This window comes from Capra hircus, chromosome 9, assembly GCF_001704415.2.
Source record: "Capra hircus breed San Clemente chromosome 9, ASM170441v1, whole genome shotgun sequence".
In the NCBI taxonomy this organism is placed as follows: domain Eukaryota; kingdom Metazoa; phylum Chordata; class Mammalia; order Artiodactyla; family Bovidae; genus Capra; species Capra hircus.
In genome coordinates this window covers 41124142-41139166 of record NC_030816.1, presented here as the reverse complement: position 1 = coordinate 41139166, position 15025 = coordinate 41124142, and positions in this window count along the sequence as shown.

Sequence of the window (15025 nt, the reverse complement as noted above, 5' to 3'; positions counted from 1 at the left end):
AAAGAAGTAATGAAATGTATTAATTTCAGCATATTTTACTCTCTAGAACCCTTGGTCATAGGTCTTGAGTTCGAAGCAATGCAGATAAGAGTATGCAGAAATAGATGTTAGAAACTTTAAAAGGTGTCCCATTTGAGTATGTAGTGTGTGAATATAAATTTCCTGGTGATACCTGTTTTTTATTCTTTTAAATAATTTTGAGAAAATAAGAATCCAGTTGGCATTCTTGTTCTTGCAGTCGAAGGAGAGAGAATGCCACCTCCTCTTAAACAAGCAGATCTCTGCTTACACAAAAAAATAGGCAAAGGTGAGCAATTACATGAAGAATTTATTGAGTGAAGATTGTCTTAAAATCTTGCCTTCCACAATGTAGAGATTTTTAAAGAAATTTAACTCAGATTGTATTTGAGCCTTTAGTTCTCTTGTGTAGAGATAGGTAGAAATGCATTCAGCAAGTCACTGGCAAGGGATGGTTTTCAGTGTGTTTTTGAGCTGCATCTAAAGTCAGGAGCAGCTATGAATAACTGCTTTATTGTTTTTTAAATTCAGAATTTTTAATTGGTTAAATTTAGTGCTTGACTATGAAGAATATTCAAACTATTTAAACTTGTTATTACTGCAAATATGCACATATGGTCATATAAGGTGGATAGGGAGTAGGTAGGTTATGAGCTGAACCAAAAGATCATTTTTTTCCTCTAAATACCTTTACCTTTTGGATAACAGTGGATAACAGTGTATTCTTACTAATACAATGTCTCTAACAGTTATGAAGCTCTATTGGAAAAGATAAATTTCCATTGAAAAAAAGGGAAAATGCAAATACAATGCTGACTTTATCAGTTATAGCCCAAAAGTGTGTTAATGATAAGTTCACAGCAGTATGTGTTAATGTTATTCTATTTAGCATCAACTTCCAAACAATGTCAGAAGTGCAGACCTTTTGTAAGGATATATGCTTGCATAACATGCAACATTAAAATATCCTTAGAATTGTCTGTGAGAATGCAAATAATCAGTCTGTCATAAATAGTGGCAAAATTTCTGTTAATAACTCTTAGTGAGCTGAAACTTAGAAAGATCTACCTAAATTCACTGTCATTATTAAGGTTCTGCAAAACAAATAGAGCACATGTGGAGACAAGGCATACCAATATTTGAATAGCATATCTTTGCATTTGTTTAAGTTGAATCTTACAATTCTTGGAATTATATGCCATCCAGAGAATGGGCTTGGTTGAAATAAAATGTTTACAATGGTAAAAAGAAATAAAAAATTGGTAAAGAGAAATTAAAAATTGTGAAAGTGATATAGATTATTTCACTAGTAGACTGCTGTTAGTTGAATGTTCCATGTAAAATTGTGTTTTGGCTTCTTTGTGGTGATGAGAGAGCCTGGGAAGGAAAAGCAGGCAAGAAGGGAGAGATAGAACAGGTACATACCTATGGATACTTGATTAAATTCTTTACTCAAGTAAAGCTAACTAAATACAAGCTGTATTATTTTGGTATGTGGGACAACAGCTATTTTCCAACTTGCATTTTAAAAAATGTCTCCTTAATTACAGCAATAAAAATATAATTTTTTTAACGAAGTGCCTCCTCAGTTTTATTTAGTAAGACTTGGGGATTATAGGCAAGCTATTTTATGTGAACTAATTGACCTAAATGAAATTCTAAACAACTTTAAAAGCAAAACCTTGAAAGAAATACATACTCACACACACCTAAAGTTACGATATTAGATAAAGAGCCAACCAAGTGATTTAGTGTCTTATGAAGGCAAGACGATTCGGTCAAGGGATAACTACACAAAATATTTTCATAGCTTAATATATATATTTCATATTCCTACTTATATTTGTGGATATATTATTCATATATATGGATATTTGCATTTTATTTACAAATTCATGAGAGTGTATATTACAAAATGCTGCAAATTTTATGAATTTTGAATCCTGAAATTGTTCTTACAAGTATCAAATGATTACATAAATGTTTGCAAATGACTTTGTTTTCCATCTTTATTCTATAGCCCAAGAAATATTTAACAAAAAGTCTTCTCAAAGAGCAAAGAAGAAAATGAATATTTCAAAACAAGCGTGGTGATTCAACCAAAGTTTTAGAACAGTGCTGTCATAGTGATACTCTCATAAGGTCAAATCTAGTGTACAAAACATTTAGATTCTTTAATTTTACATGTGATTATAAAATCCACTCTTCATTTAGATGCAAATGGAATTCTTGACACTCTTACTAGAAAGAATCACAGAACTTAGGTGTCAATTAGAGGATGTAGAAGGCATTTCATTCTCATCATTTTACTAATAATTTACCCAAGGTTCTTAAGTAGTTAATAGAAACAGAATTAGGATCCATGTCTCCTGACTTCATCCTGTATATCTTTTTATAAAATAAATATCAGTTTTCCCCCTTATTTTATTTTTCAGTTCAGTCACTCAGTTGTGTCCGACTCTTTGCAACCCCATGGACTGCTGCACGCCAGGCCTCCCTGTCCGTCACCAAATGTCAGAGTCTACCCAAACCCACGTCCATTGTCAGTGATGCCATCCAACCATCTCATCCTCTGTCATCCATTCCCTTCTCCTGCCCTTAATCTTTCCCAGCATCAGGGTCTTTTCAAATGAGTCAGTCCACACATCAGGTGGCCAGGGTATTGGAGTTTCAGCTTCAGCATCAGTCCTTCCAATGAATATTCAGGACTGATTTCAAATCAGTTTAAAATAAAAGAAAACCGAAAATGAAATGACATAAAAGTCTGTGCTTCTTCAGTAAATACCTAGGTCTCAAAGAAAGAAAGGTTTTCTGCTTACTCTATCCTATCTTCAAGTTAGAACTTGGGAAATATTTTAAATATTTAAACATTTTAATTGTCACTGGTCTACTTGAAAATCTTTTAAAATTTTTATTTAATCTTTAGTAATTTAATATTTTGTTTAACTTAATTTTAATTGCCATCATAAATTCTAATAGGTATAATAAGGTATACATCTCTTTCATGGTAATCGTGTATCAGTGGACACTTCCATTGAAATTTTTTATGGAGGGTTCATTATAGTTTCATCTCTATGCATGTTTGATATTTGCCACCATAGATAAAGTTAGTACATCCATGTGTTTTGGGTGTTTGTTTATTTTTTGTCACCATAGTTTGTGAATAGCTCAAGAGGTCAGGGAAAATAAATTTGTTGCACCAAGTTTCAAGTTCACTGTTGAAAGTCCTGGCACTTTTAGCCTTTTCTTCACTGATGGTCAGAGAAATCAGTGAAAATGAATGACTAAATCAATGGGGAATTGTCATCATTACTAGCTAAAAAATAAATATCCAAATATATTCTTGGTGATGGTGACTCATCAGTGTCATCTCAGCTAGAAGAGTAACATGGTAATATAGGTTGATAATGATGTTGTCTGTAACAACACTGCTTTACCTAAGAGTGCCTGGGTTGATGAAAGTTAGGGGAATCTGCCAGCTCAGACCACTGGGTGATGGGTTCAAATGCTGTGGAGGAAGTCTTATCTTGGGAACAGGCCTTTTTTAAACCATTTAAAATGCAGATTTGACTGAAAGGAGAATTACATCTCTTAAGACTCCCTTGACACAGTTTTTCTGGAGTGTAATTCAGCCTCCACTTATTGAGGGTCCAGTGTATGGCAAAAACTGAAGTGATAACTACAGACATAAGGACAAAGTTGATATAGGTTCTGACCTCAGGCAGCTTACAATATAACTGAAAAGACAGATAAGAACAAACATGTTGCTGAACACAGGTGTCTAGAGAGAAATTAAAAAGATTTCAGCTTAATCATAATATGCCTTGCCAAAATGTATGGACATGTGACTTGGCTAAGTTTGGCACAAAAATAACCTATGTCCTTAAAAAAACATGTTTCCATTTCTTCCCATATTACTTCTAACGCAAATGTTTTGACCATGCAGCTGTTTATGAATGTGCATTGACATAAATGTTGTCGTTGTTGTTCAGTCCCTAGGTTGTGTCCAACTCTTTTTGACCCCCTGGACTGCAGCATATCAGGTTCCCCTGCCCTTCACTATCTCCTGGAGTTTGCTCATGTCCTTTGAGTCAATGAAGCTATCTAACCATCTTATTTTCTGCTACTCTTGTCTCTTTTTGCCTTCAGTCTTTCTCAGCATCAGGGTCTTTTCCAGTGAGTTGGCTCTTTGTATCAAGTGGCCAAAGTATTAACAAAAATAGTCTCATGCTAATGAACCTAATAGTCAGTTCACTCCTTGTAGTTCCAAGGGTAATTTTTTCTAATGGATATGTAACTAATTATCCACTTTAATATAAATTTTAAATAGCAAGTTTGTCTTTCAAGAATCCTAAATCTTCAAGGAACACTCAAAGGGACAGAATGTACGGAAGAAAGAAGAAATGTAGACAGTGGACAATATATATATAAAAGCTATTCAATAATTAAAAGTTTATAAACTATTTTAACAACAGATATTTAAATTTAAACAGATAATTTAAATATTTGTACCCTACTTACTCTGTTGGTGAACATTTATTAAATATGAGTGCATGATGTACAGGGGCATAGAATTGTTAGTGTTAATGATGGCTTCACTGCATTGACATGTAGGAGACAACTGAGCTATTTCAGTAACCAATTTCTCCTGATTTTCAAGACCCATGAAGGGTCTGAGATTTTAACCTCTAAGTTAAGCATGAATAATTGATTGTAGTCCTTGCTTTGGAGTGTCTGCACAAGGGCAGTTAATCTAACTTGCTCCATTTGTCCACATCAGCAGGCTGATGCCATTTGTCTGCCCCACTGAATGGCTAAGCAATAGTTACAGAAACGGGAGCAGGAAAGACATCCAGAGGTGTTGACAGGTATTTCACAAGGGAAATGCAGGGCTAGGGCCGTCTCCTGCTAGTTCCAATATATTTCTTGCTAAGATTAAGGGGACTGTAGATCAAATCATGGTAAAAGCTGTCTGGATGAGGATGGCAGATTCAGCAGGGAGTTAAATTTAGGACCCTTGCAACAGTTTGGGAGAGCCATTTTTTTCATGTAAAACTAAGATGACACTGGAGCTATGCAAGCTGAAAGCTTGAATATACCACCTCCGTTTATGGATGGGTGGGTATGAGAGGTCTGTAGGACTCTTTCTCACATTGAGCCATTGAGTCTGGGTTGACCCACCCCAAAATGAAGATAGCAGGCTGGACAGCCAGCAGACCTCCATGGATTACAAGTTCAGTTTTGAAAACAGCTCAAGAGCGTGCTAATATCTGCTTCCAAAAATAGTGTACCCGGTAGTGGTGAGCCCTGCAAATTACAGAAGTGACTAGTCCAAAACCCTGAAGAGAACCTGCAGTGAAGGCTGCCACCCTTTTCCAGAGGCTCTGGTCAACAAAATTATTGGTCACAGAGACTTGTATCTCACAGGTTTATTCATGATGTTGGGCCCTGAATACAGATAGCATGCCACATCTTACAGGAAAACTTCCAACATGGAGTATTCATTTGGACCTCATTCGAAGGATGCTAGTGTTTATATTGGCCAATATAAAGGTCCAAGTAGATAGCCTAGGTGATGTACATACTGTTATCAGTCCTCGATATTCCAGTAAGATGCTGGACATCTTTTTTGTTGGTTGGAGTTGACTAGACAGCAGTTTTGGTGTGTGCGTATGTGTGTGTGTATGTGTGTGTGTGTGTTTTTCTTTCTTTCTTTTTTTTTTTCTTTAACTGCTATAGGGACTGATTATTGTGAATCTGCCAGTGTATTCCCATGAGACTTTATTTAACAAGCAAACCCCCGAGTTTTGTGAGGGCTTATCAGATACCCCATCTGGTGGGAATGTGTGACACTACAGTCAAGGCATTGCTAGCAGAAGCCTGACTTTGTCATCAACAGCGTAACATTAAAGCTTTGTTAAAGCTTTGTACTATAGGGCAATCGTACTACCCACCTATGGATGGCAAATGGCTGAAGAATTTATTTACCTCTGAAATAATTGTAGTAATTTGAGGAGTTATTGCAAATGTATATGCCTTGGATGGAGAAGTCTGGCAGACTACAGTTCAGTTCAGTTGCTCAGTCGTGTCCCACTCTTTGTAACACCATGAACCGCAGCACGCCAGGCCTCCCTGTCCATCACCAACTCCTGGAGTCCACCCAAACCCATGTCCATCGAGTCGATAATGCCATCCAGCCATCTCGTCATTTGTCGTCCCCTTCTCCTCCTGCCCTGAATCTTTCCCAGCATCAGGGTCTTTTCCAATGAGTCAGCTCTTCACATCAGGTGGCCAGAGTATTGGAGTTTCAGCCTCAACATCAGTCCTTCCAGTGAACACCCGGGCCTGATCTCCTTTAGGATGGACTGGTTGAATTTCCTTGCAGTCCAGGGGACTCTCAAGAGTCTTCTCCAACACCACAGTTCAAAAGCATCAATTCTTCGGCACTCAGCTTTCTTTATAGTTCAACTCTCACATCCATACATGAAACCATAGCCTTGACTAGATGGACCTTTATTGGTAAAGTAATGTCTCTGCTTTTGAATATGCTATCTAGGTAGGTCATAACTTTCCTTCCAAGGAGTAAGCGTCTTTTAATTTCATTGCTGCAGTCGCCATCTGTAGTGATTTTGGAGCCCAAAAACATAAAGTCAGCCACTGTTTCCACTGTTTCCCCATCTATCTGCTGTGAAGTGATGGGACTGGATGCCATGATCTTAGTTTTCTGAATGTTGAGCTTTAAGCCAACTTTTTCACTCTCCTCTTTCACTTTCATCAAGAGGCTCTTTAGTTCTTCCATGAACTACAGTTCAAGGGCTCACAAAGAGTTGGGCACAACTGAAGGCTGAACATGCATGCACACTCTCAGTTGTGTATTGGTGGCCATGACACATGAATGTGAATGGTCTTTGTCCCCAGAAGTCACTGACACAGTCCATGATAATACAGCAAGTGTTTCCTCTGTGCAGTGGGTTCAGTTATGAGCATTAGGTAATCCATTCTGAGCTTTCAGTTCTAGTCTTTTTCCACCGGCCATCCAGGGATGTTACATTAAGATTCTGTATTTCTTCTCACTTGTGTTGTCTTAAAGGCTATATATGCAGAGCTGTGATTTCCTTTTCTCCTCAAGGGATTTTATACTGTTTCTGGGAAGAAGCAGGCAGAAGATTGGAAAGTGATTTACATGTTCCATTAGCGCTTCTCTACATGTGGCCTGTCCTGGTTGTGATAATACTTTCAGGCACTTAATGGATGATAAAATATGAGCGTATAACGCATCAATTCCTGCTATACCATCAGATATAGAAACAACAAAATGGTACACTTAATTGGCCCAAAGATCTTTCTCCACAAGACTGCGTTATCTTGTTTTTCTCACTGTGAATCTTAAACCCAACTTGCTGAATCTGAGTGTTCTGTAGATCCAGGTGGGAGTACAACGTGGGCATCCATGTCCAACATGCCCATAAAAGTTTGATTCCTTCTTCCTGAAATACTCCAGTATACCCTGGTGGATGCATGTCCTTTGAACCTTATTAGAAAAAGGGATGCCTTAGTCTCTGCTCATAATTTTCTTTAAATTGTAAGCCAAGGGAGAGGAAGAGAGAGGAATCAGGGATTAGGAAAAGAGGCTTTATTTGTACTTTCAAATAACGTGGCGGTGGCTCATGAAATAACCAAATGAACTTTGAACAAATTTTGGCCCATCCCATAATCTATATTGAGGAGTAAGGTCGTCATGGCTAACACCATCTGTTTCAAACCTTGGGATTCCTGGACTCAGAAAACATAGCCACACTGCTTTTTTTTGCTAGGGCCTTGGGTTTGCAACTTCTGGCTGACTCAGTCTGGCTACACAGTGGTGACTATCTTTAAGGAATCCACCTTAATTTCAGGACATTAGCTGCCCCATTGTCTAGATGATGTCCTTGATGATGTCAACCATCAGGGCTGGGAATGTTTTCCAATATAGTGGTGAGATCTCAAGAATTTATCTCGATTTCTTTGGGTGTTTTTCTCATTCTCTAGGGGGTCAAGACTATCAGAATTCTAAACTCAATTCAGGACGGTTAAGAGCTCACATGGGGCTTCCCTGGTAACTCAGCTGGTAAAGATTCCACTTGCAATGTGGGAGACCTAGGTTTGATCCCTGAGTTTGAAAGACCCCCTGGAGGAGGGCATGGCAACCCATTCCAGTTTTCTTGCCTAGAGAATTCCCATGGACAGAGGAGCCTGCCAGGCCAAGTCCATGGGGTCACAAAGAGTTGGTTATGACTGAATGACTAAGCGCAGCATAGCAAAAGCTCGCATATGAGGCAAAGCCTCATCTCTGGCTCTCCATAGGAGTTTTCTATCTCAGAAAAATCTTCCCAAGAGAGCTAAAGCTCCTTTAGAGCTGACAGAACCCACTGTAAGAAGCTGAGAGATTTTACTGTCTCTTCCAAGGGGATCTAAGTTTGGCATGATAGAATAAAGGAGAGGTTTGGCCATAAGACAGCCTACTACTTGTCATTATTCTTTAAAAGGAAGTGTGCCCTGTGCTGCCTTCCTTTCCATATGAACCAGCCAAAGTTCTAATGATTTACCTGATTTCTAGTAATGGAGTTCTCCCTTTCACACTCCAATATATGTGTTGTTGTCGTTTAGTTGCTCAGTCATGTTTGATTCTCTGCGACCCCAGGGACATGCCAGGCCTCCCTGTCCGTCACCATCTCCCAGAGCTTGCTCAGACTCATGTCCATTGAATTGATGATGCCATTCAAACATCATCCTCTGTCATCCCCTTCTCCTTCTGCTTCAATATTTGCCAACAACAGGGTCTTTTCTAATGAGTCAGCTCTTCACATTAGGTGACCAAAGTATTGGAGCTTCAGCATCAGTCCTTCCAATGAATAGTCAGGACTGATTTCCTTTAGGATGGACTGGTTTGATATCGTTGCAGTCCAAGGGATTCTCAAAAGTCTTCTCCAACAACGGAATTCAAAAGCTTCAATTCTTTGGTGCTCAGCTTTCTTTATAGTCCAACTCTCACATCCATACGTGACTACTGGAAAAACCATAGCTTGGATTTGACGTACCTTTGATGGAAAGTAATGTCTCTGCTTTTTAAAATGCTGTATAGATTGGTCATAACGTTCCTTCCAAGAAGCAAACATCTTCTAATTTCACGGCTGCAGTCACCATCTGCAGTGATTTTGGAACCCAAGAAAACAAAGTCTGTCACTGTTTCCATTGCTTCCCATCTATTTGCCATGAAGTGATGGGTCCAGATGCCATGATCTTCGTTTCTTAAATGTTTGAGCTTTAAGTGAGCTTTTTCACTCTCCTCTTTAACTTTCATCAAGAGACTCTTTAGTTCCTCTTCACTTTCTGCCATAAGTATAGTGTCATCTGTATACCTGAGGTTGTTGATATTTCTCCCGGCAATCTTTATTCCAGCTTGTGCTTCATCCAGCCTGTCATTTTGCGTGATGTACTCTGCATGTAAGTTAAATAAGCAGGGTTACAATATATAGCCTTGATGTACTCCTTTCCCAATTTGGAACCAGTCTGTTGATCCATGTACAGTTCCAACAGTTTCTTCTTGACCTACATACACGTTTCTCAGGAGGCAGGTAAGGTGGTCTGGTATTCCCATCTCTTGAAGAATTTTTGACAGTGTGTTGTGATCCACACAGTCAAAGGCTTTAGTATAGTCAGTGACGCAGAAGGAGATGTTTTTTTCTGGAATTCTCTTGCTTTTTCTATGATCCAGCAGATGTTGACAGTTTGATCTCTGGTTCCTCAGACTTTTCTATATCCAGCTTGAACATCTGAAGGTTCTCGGTTCACGTGTTGTTGAAGCCTTGCTTGGAGAGTTTAGAGCATTACTTTGCTGGCATGTGAAATGAGTGCACTTGTGTGGTAGTTTGAACATTCTTTGGCATTGCCCTTCTTTGGGATTGGATGCGCACATTGTGTGTATCCCCCTAACTGTTGTTTGAAGTGGACAGAAACTGTCTGCTTACCCAGGACAAGTCTGAGTAATAAGTTGTAACTAGTGCTACATATGGAGAAGGAAATGGCAACCCACTCCAGTACTCTTGCCTGGAGAATCCCAGGGATGGAGGAGCCTGGTGGGCTGCCGTCTCTGGGGTCGCACAGAGTCGGACACGACTGAAGCGGCTTAGCAGCAGCAGCAGCAGCAGCAGTGCTACATAACAGAATCTGGACGTGTGATTGGCAAGGCAGTGCTTCCGCCTGGAGGAAAATTCACAACAGAGAAGCATTTTGATAACTGTGTTTACCTATTTCCTGTTACGTAGGCTGGGGTGACCTCAATTCCTCTGCATTAACGGGCAAAAAACTGGAGGACCAATTATTGTCCACTTGACTGTGTCAGTTACTAATGATTCCCAGAGACTTTTTGAATCCCATTAATGGACCTGTGAGGTCTTCATTATTCCTTTTCCAGAAGGAAATCCATGTCTCTATAAGCATCCCATCCTTATTACCAATGTTATAAAAAAACAAAAAGTGCTGAAAAATCTAAGATGTTTCCTTGCTTGCATGCTGACATATAAAAGCCTGCCATAGATTCATAGATGCTTTTAGGAGACACTAGATTCCTGGATCAGTGAGGAAGGACAGTTTATTTTTCACATAGCAATAGTAGGTGTATCAGCTTTTTTTTACTGGTTCCCTAAGTGAACTGAATTGAAGCCCCAATTTCCAGAAGGCAACACAAATCAGACCATATGATACCTAACCATTACAAGAAAGTGATCCTGAACTTTAGGAATGTATAATTTTTATAGTGGATGACAAGTATGCCTCTCTTTCCTCAAGAAGGAGATGCTATGCTATTTCTAAGGCTGTTTGCTTGACAAACATCTTTTAAAAATAGTTCAGAACAAAAGCAGCCATGGCTTCTTTCATAAGATGTACAGAAATGTAAGAAACTCATGGGAAATTTTTTTCCAACAGTGACAAAAGATTTCCACAAATGCTTGTTTTGGTAGCCTCATTATCTATGGTATGCTATATGTTCATTTTTGTGATTTCCTATTGATGGAACGCTTTAAACATGTGAGACCTGAGGTTGATTAATCTCTCACTAAGAAACCAAGAAGGAAGCTTTTAAAGGAAATATATTTAAGTACAACATTAGATTCTTAGTTACTCCTGAATATATAGGTTATAGTGTGAAGCAGATTAAAGAATTGAGAATTTTTATGTGAGGAAATTAGAAATTTGAGCCTAAACTGCAGAATATAGGGCATCCTGGGTAGCTCAGCTGATAAAGAATCCTCTGGCAATGCAGGAGACACCGTTCAATTCTTGGGCTAGGAAGTTCCCTTGGAGAAGAGATAGGCTATACCTCAGTCCTTGTCCTGTATCTGTATTTGTATAATGTTCAGGTTTATCTGTACCATATTGTGACCTTACAACATCACACTGGCCTGATACATTTATATGTGTTTCCCCGATTGGCTTACTCTGAAAATGTTTGCTTACCAATCTTCATACCCCTTGTGTCTAGCTCCCCAACTAATACTTGGTGGATAATCAATAAATATTTATAGAAGTAAACTAAAATAAAAATGTCCTTCAACAGTGAACTTGCCATGAGATATTTTAGAAAATCACTTTTCCATGAGGAATGACTGAATGGAAGATGCGTAGAATATTTGAACTGGAATATTATTTAAGAATCCTTAGTGACCACTGGTTTGAACATTCTTTGGCATTGCCCTTCTTGGGGGTTGGAATGAAAACTGACCTTTTCCAGTCCTGTGGCCACTGCTGAGTTTTCCAAATTTGCTGACATATCGAGTGCAGCACTTTAAGAGCATCATCTTTTAGGATTTGAAATAGCTCAGCTGGAATTACATCACCTTCACTAGCTTTGCTCATAGTAATGCTTTGAAACTCTGTGTTAAGTTGAGTATATCTTTCCCTTTCTCCCTTGTCTTTTGCTTCTCTTCTTTCCTCAGCTATTTGTAAATCCTCCTTACACAACCACTTTGCCTTCTTAAAATTCTTTTTCTTTGGGATGGTTTCAGTCAGTGCCTCCTGTACAGTGTTATGAACCTCCATTCATAATTCTTCAGGCACTCTGTCTACCAGTCAGATTCCTTGAATCTGTTCATCACCTCCACTGTATAATCATAATTTAGGTCCTACTTGAATGGCCTAGGTTTTCCCTACTTTCTTCCACTTAAGCCTGAATTTTGCAATAAGGAGCTGCATGTTCTGAGCCATAGTCAGCTCCAGGTCTTGTTTTTTTCTGACTCTATAGAACTTCTCCATCTTTGGCTCCAATCTGATTTTGGTATTGATGATCTGGTGATGTCTATCTATAGAGCTGTCTATTGGGTTGCTCGAAAAGGATGTTTGCTATGACCAGTGACAAATTCTGTTAGCCTTTACCTTGCTTCATTTTGTACTCCCAGGCCAAATTTGCCTGTTATTCCAGGTATCTCGTGACTTCCTACTTCTGTATTCCAATCCCCTGTGATGAAAAGGACATTTTTTGGTGTTAATTCTAGAAGGTGTTTGTAGGTCTTCATAGAACCAGATAACTTCAGCTTCTTTGGCATCAGTGGTCAGGGCATAAACTTGGATTACTGTGATGTTGAATGATTTGCCTTGAACAAGGAGATCATCCTTGTTTTTGAGTTTGTTCCCAAGTGTCTGCATTTCAAACTCTTTTGTTGACTATGGGGGCTACTCCATTTGTTCTAGGGGATTCTTGCCATAGATATAATGGTCATCTGAATTAAATTCACCCATTTGCATCCATTTTAGTTCACTGTTCCCTAAGATGTTAATTTCTATTACTTTCTTGAGTTCTAAAAATAAAAACATAAATAAAAAGCTTTTCTGTAGGGTTTACTCTGTTTTTTTCCTATGCTGTGAACTTGAAGGATCACATTAAATGCTGGCCTCTGTGGCTCATGTTCTGTTTATGCTAGTTGTTCATGAGCTGGCTGCATCTTCAATTCAAGGCAGTGTTTTTCTGCTTTTGTTCCAGAAACACACTGGAAATATAAGAGTTCTAAATTCTTAAATTTTTACTAACTGAATTTTTGTAGTTTTCCTCATAGTAGATAGGTCTTTGGTAATTGTTTTGCCCTGGTTGCCTTGTTACTTTAATAACAACATTGACAAGTGAATACTTTAAAGTTGATAAAATAAATGTATTATTTACAATAATAAAAAGTTGGAATAAATCAGATACAAGAGAGATTGGGTTATATAGGAAATGTAGACGGTCAGGAATTGATTCTTTGGAACATGACAGTGGCAGCTTTGTGCAAAGAAAGGAAAAGATGAAGCTTTTGGACGATAGTTGTTGTTCAGTTGCTGAGGCATGGCCGACTCTTTGCGACACCATGAACTGCAGCATGCCAGGCTTCTCTGTCCATCACTATCTCCCTGAGTTTACTCAAACTCATGTCCATTGAGTCAGTGATGCCATCTAGCCAGCTCATCCTCTGTCGCCCCCTTCTCTTCTTGCCCTCCATTTTTCCCAGCATCAGGGTCTTTTCCAGTGAGTCGACTCTTTGCATCAGGTGGCCAGATTATTGGAGCTCCAGCTGCAGCATCAGTCTTTCCAGTGAATATTCAGGATTGATTTCCTTTAGGATTGACTGGACCACTGTATCTACTACTGTGGGCAAGAATCCCTTAGAAGAAATGGAGTAGCCCTCATAGTCAACAAAAGAATCTGAAATGCATACATGGATGCAATCTCCAAAATGTCAGAATGATCTCTGTTCATTTCTAAGGCAAACCATTCAATATCACAGTAATCCAAGTCTATGCCCCAACCGCTAATGCTGAAAAAGCTGAAGTGGAATGGTTCTATGAAGACCTACAAGACCTTCTAGAACTAACACCCAACAAAGATGTCCTTTTCATCATAGGGAACTGGAATGCAAAAAGTAGGAAGTCAAGAGATACCTGAAGTAACAGACAAATTTGGCATTGGAGTACAAAATGAAGCCAAGGCAAAGGCTAACAGAGTTTTGCCAAGGAAATACCTGGTCATAGCAAACACCCTGTTCCAGCAACACAAGAGATGACTCTACACATGGATATCACCAGACGGTCAATACTGAAATCAGATTGATTATATTCTTTGCAGCCAAAGATGGAGAAGCTGTATACAGTCAGCAAAAACAAGACTGAGGGCTGACTAGCTCAGATCATGAACACCTTATTGCCGAATCCAGACATAATTGAAGAAAGTAGGGAAAACCACTAGACCATTCAGGTATGACCTAAATCAAATCCCTTACAAATATACAGTAGAAGTGACAAATAGATTCAAGGGATTAGATTTGACAGACAGAGTGCCTGAAGAACTGTGGACCAAAGTTTGAGACATTGTACAGCAGGCAGTGATCAAGACTATCCCCAAGTAAAAGAAATGCAAAAAGGCAAAATAGTTGTCTGAGGAGGCCTTACGAATAGCCAAGAAAAGATGAGAAGCTAAAGGCGAAGCAGAAGAAGAAGTTCAGTTAAGTTCAGTCGCTCAGTCGTGTCCGACTCTTTGCGACTCCATGAATCGCAGCACGCCAGGCCTCCCTGTCCATCACCAACTCCCGGACTTCACTCAGACTCACATCCATCAAGTCAGTGATGCCATCCAGCCATCTCATCCTCAGTCGTCCCCTTCTTCTCCTGCCCCCAATCCTTCCCAGCATCAAAGTCTTTTCCAATGAGTCAACTCTTCGCATGAGGTGGCCAAAGTACTGGAGTTTCAGCTTCAGCATTGTTCCTTCCAAAGAACAGCCAGGGCTGATCTCCTTCAGAATGGACTGGTTGGATCTCCTTGCAGTCCAAGGGATTCTCAAGAGTCTTCTCCAACACCACAGTTCAAATACATCAATTCTTTGGTGCTCAGCTTTCTTCACAGTCCAACTCTCACATCCATGCATGACCATAGGAAAAACCATTGCCTTGACTAGATGGACCTTCATTGGCAAAGTAATGTCTCTGCCTTTCAACATGCTATCTA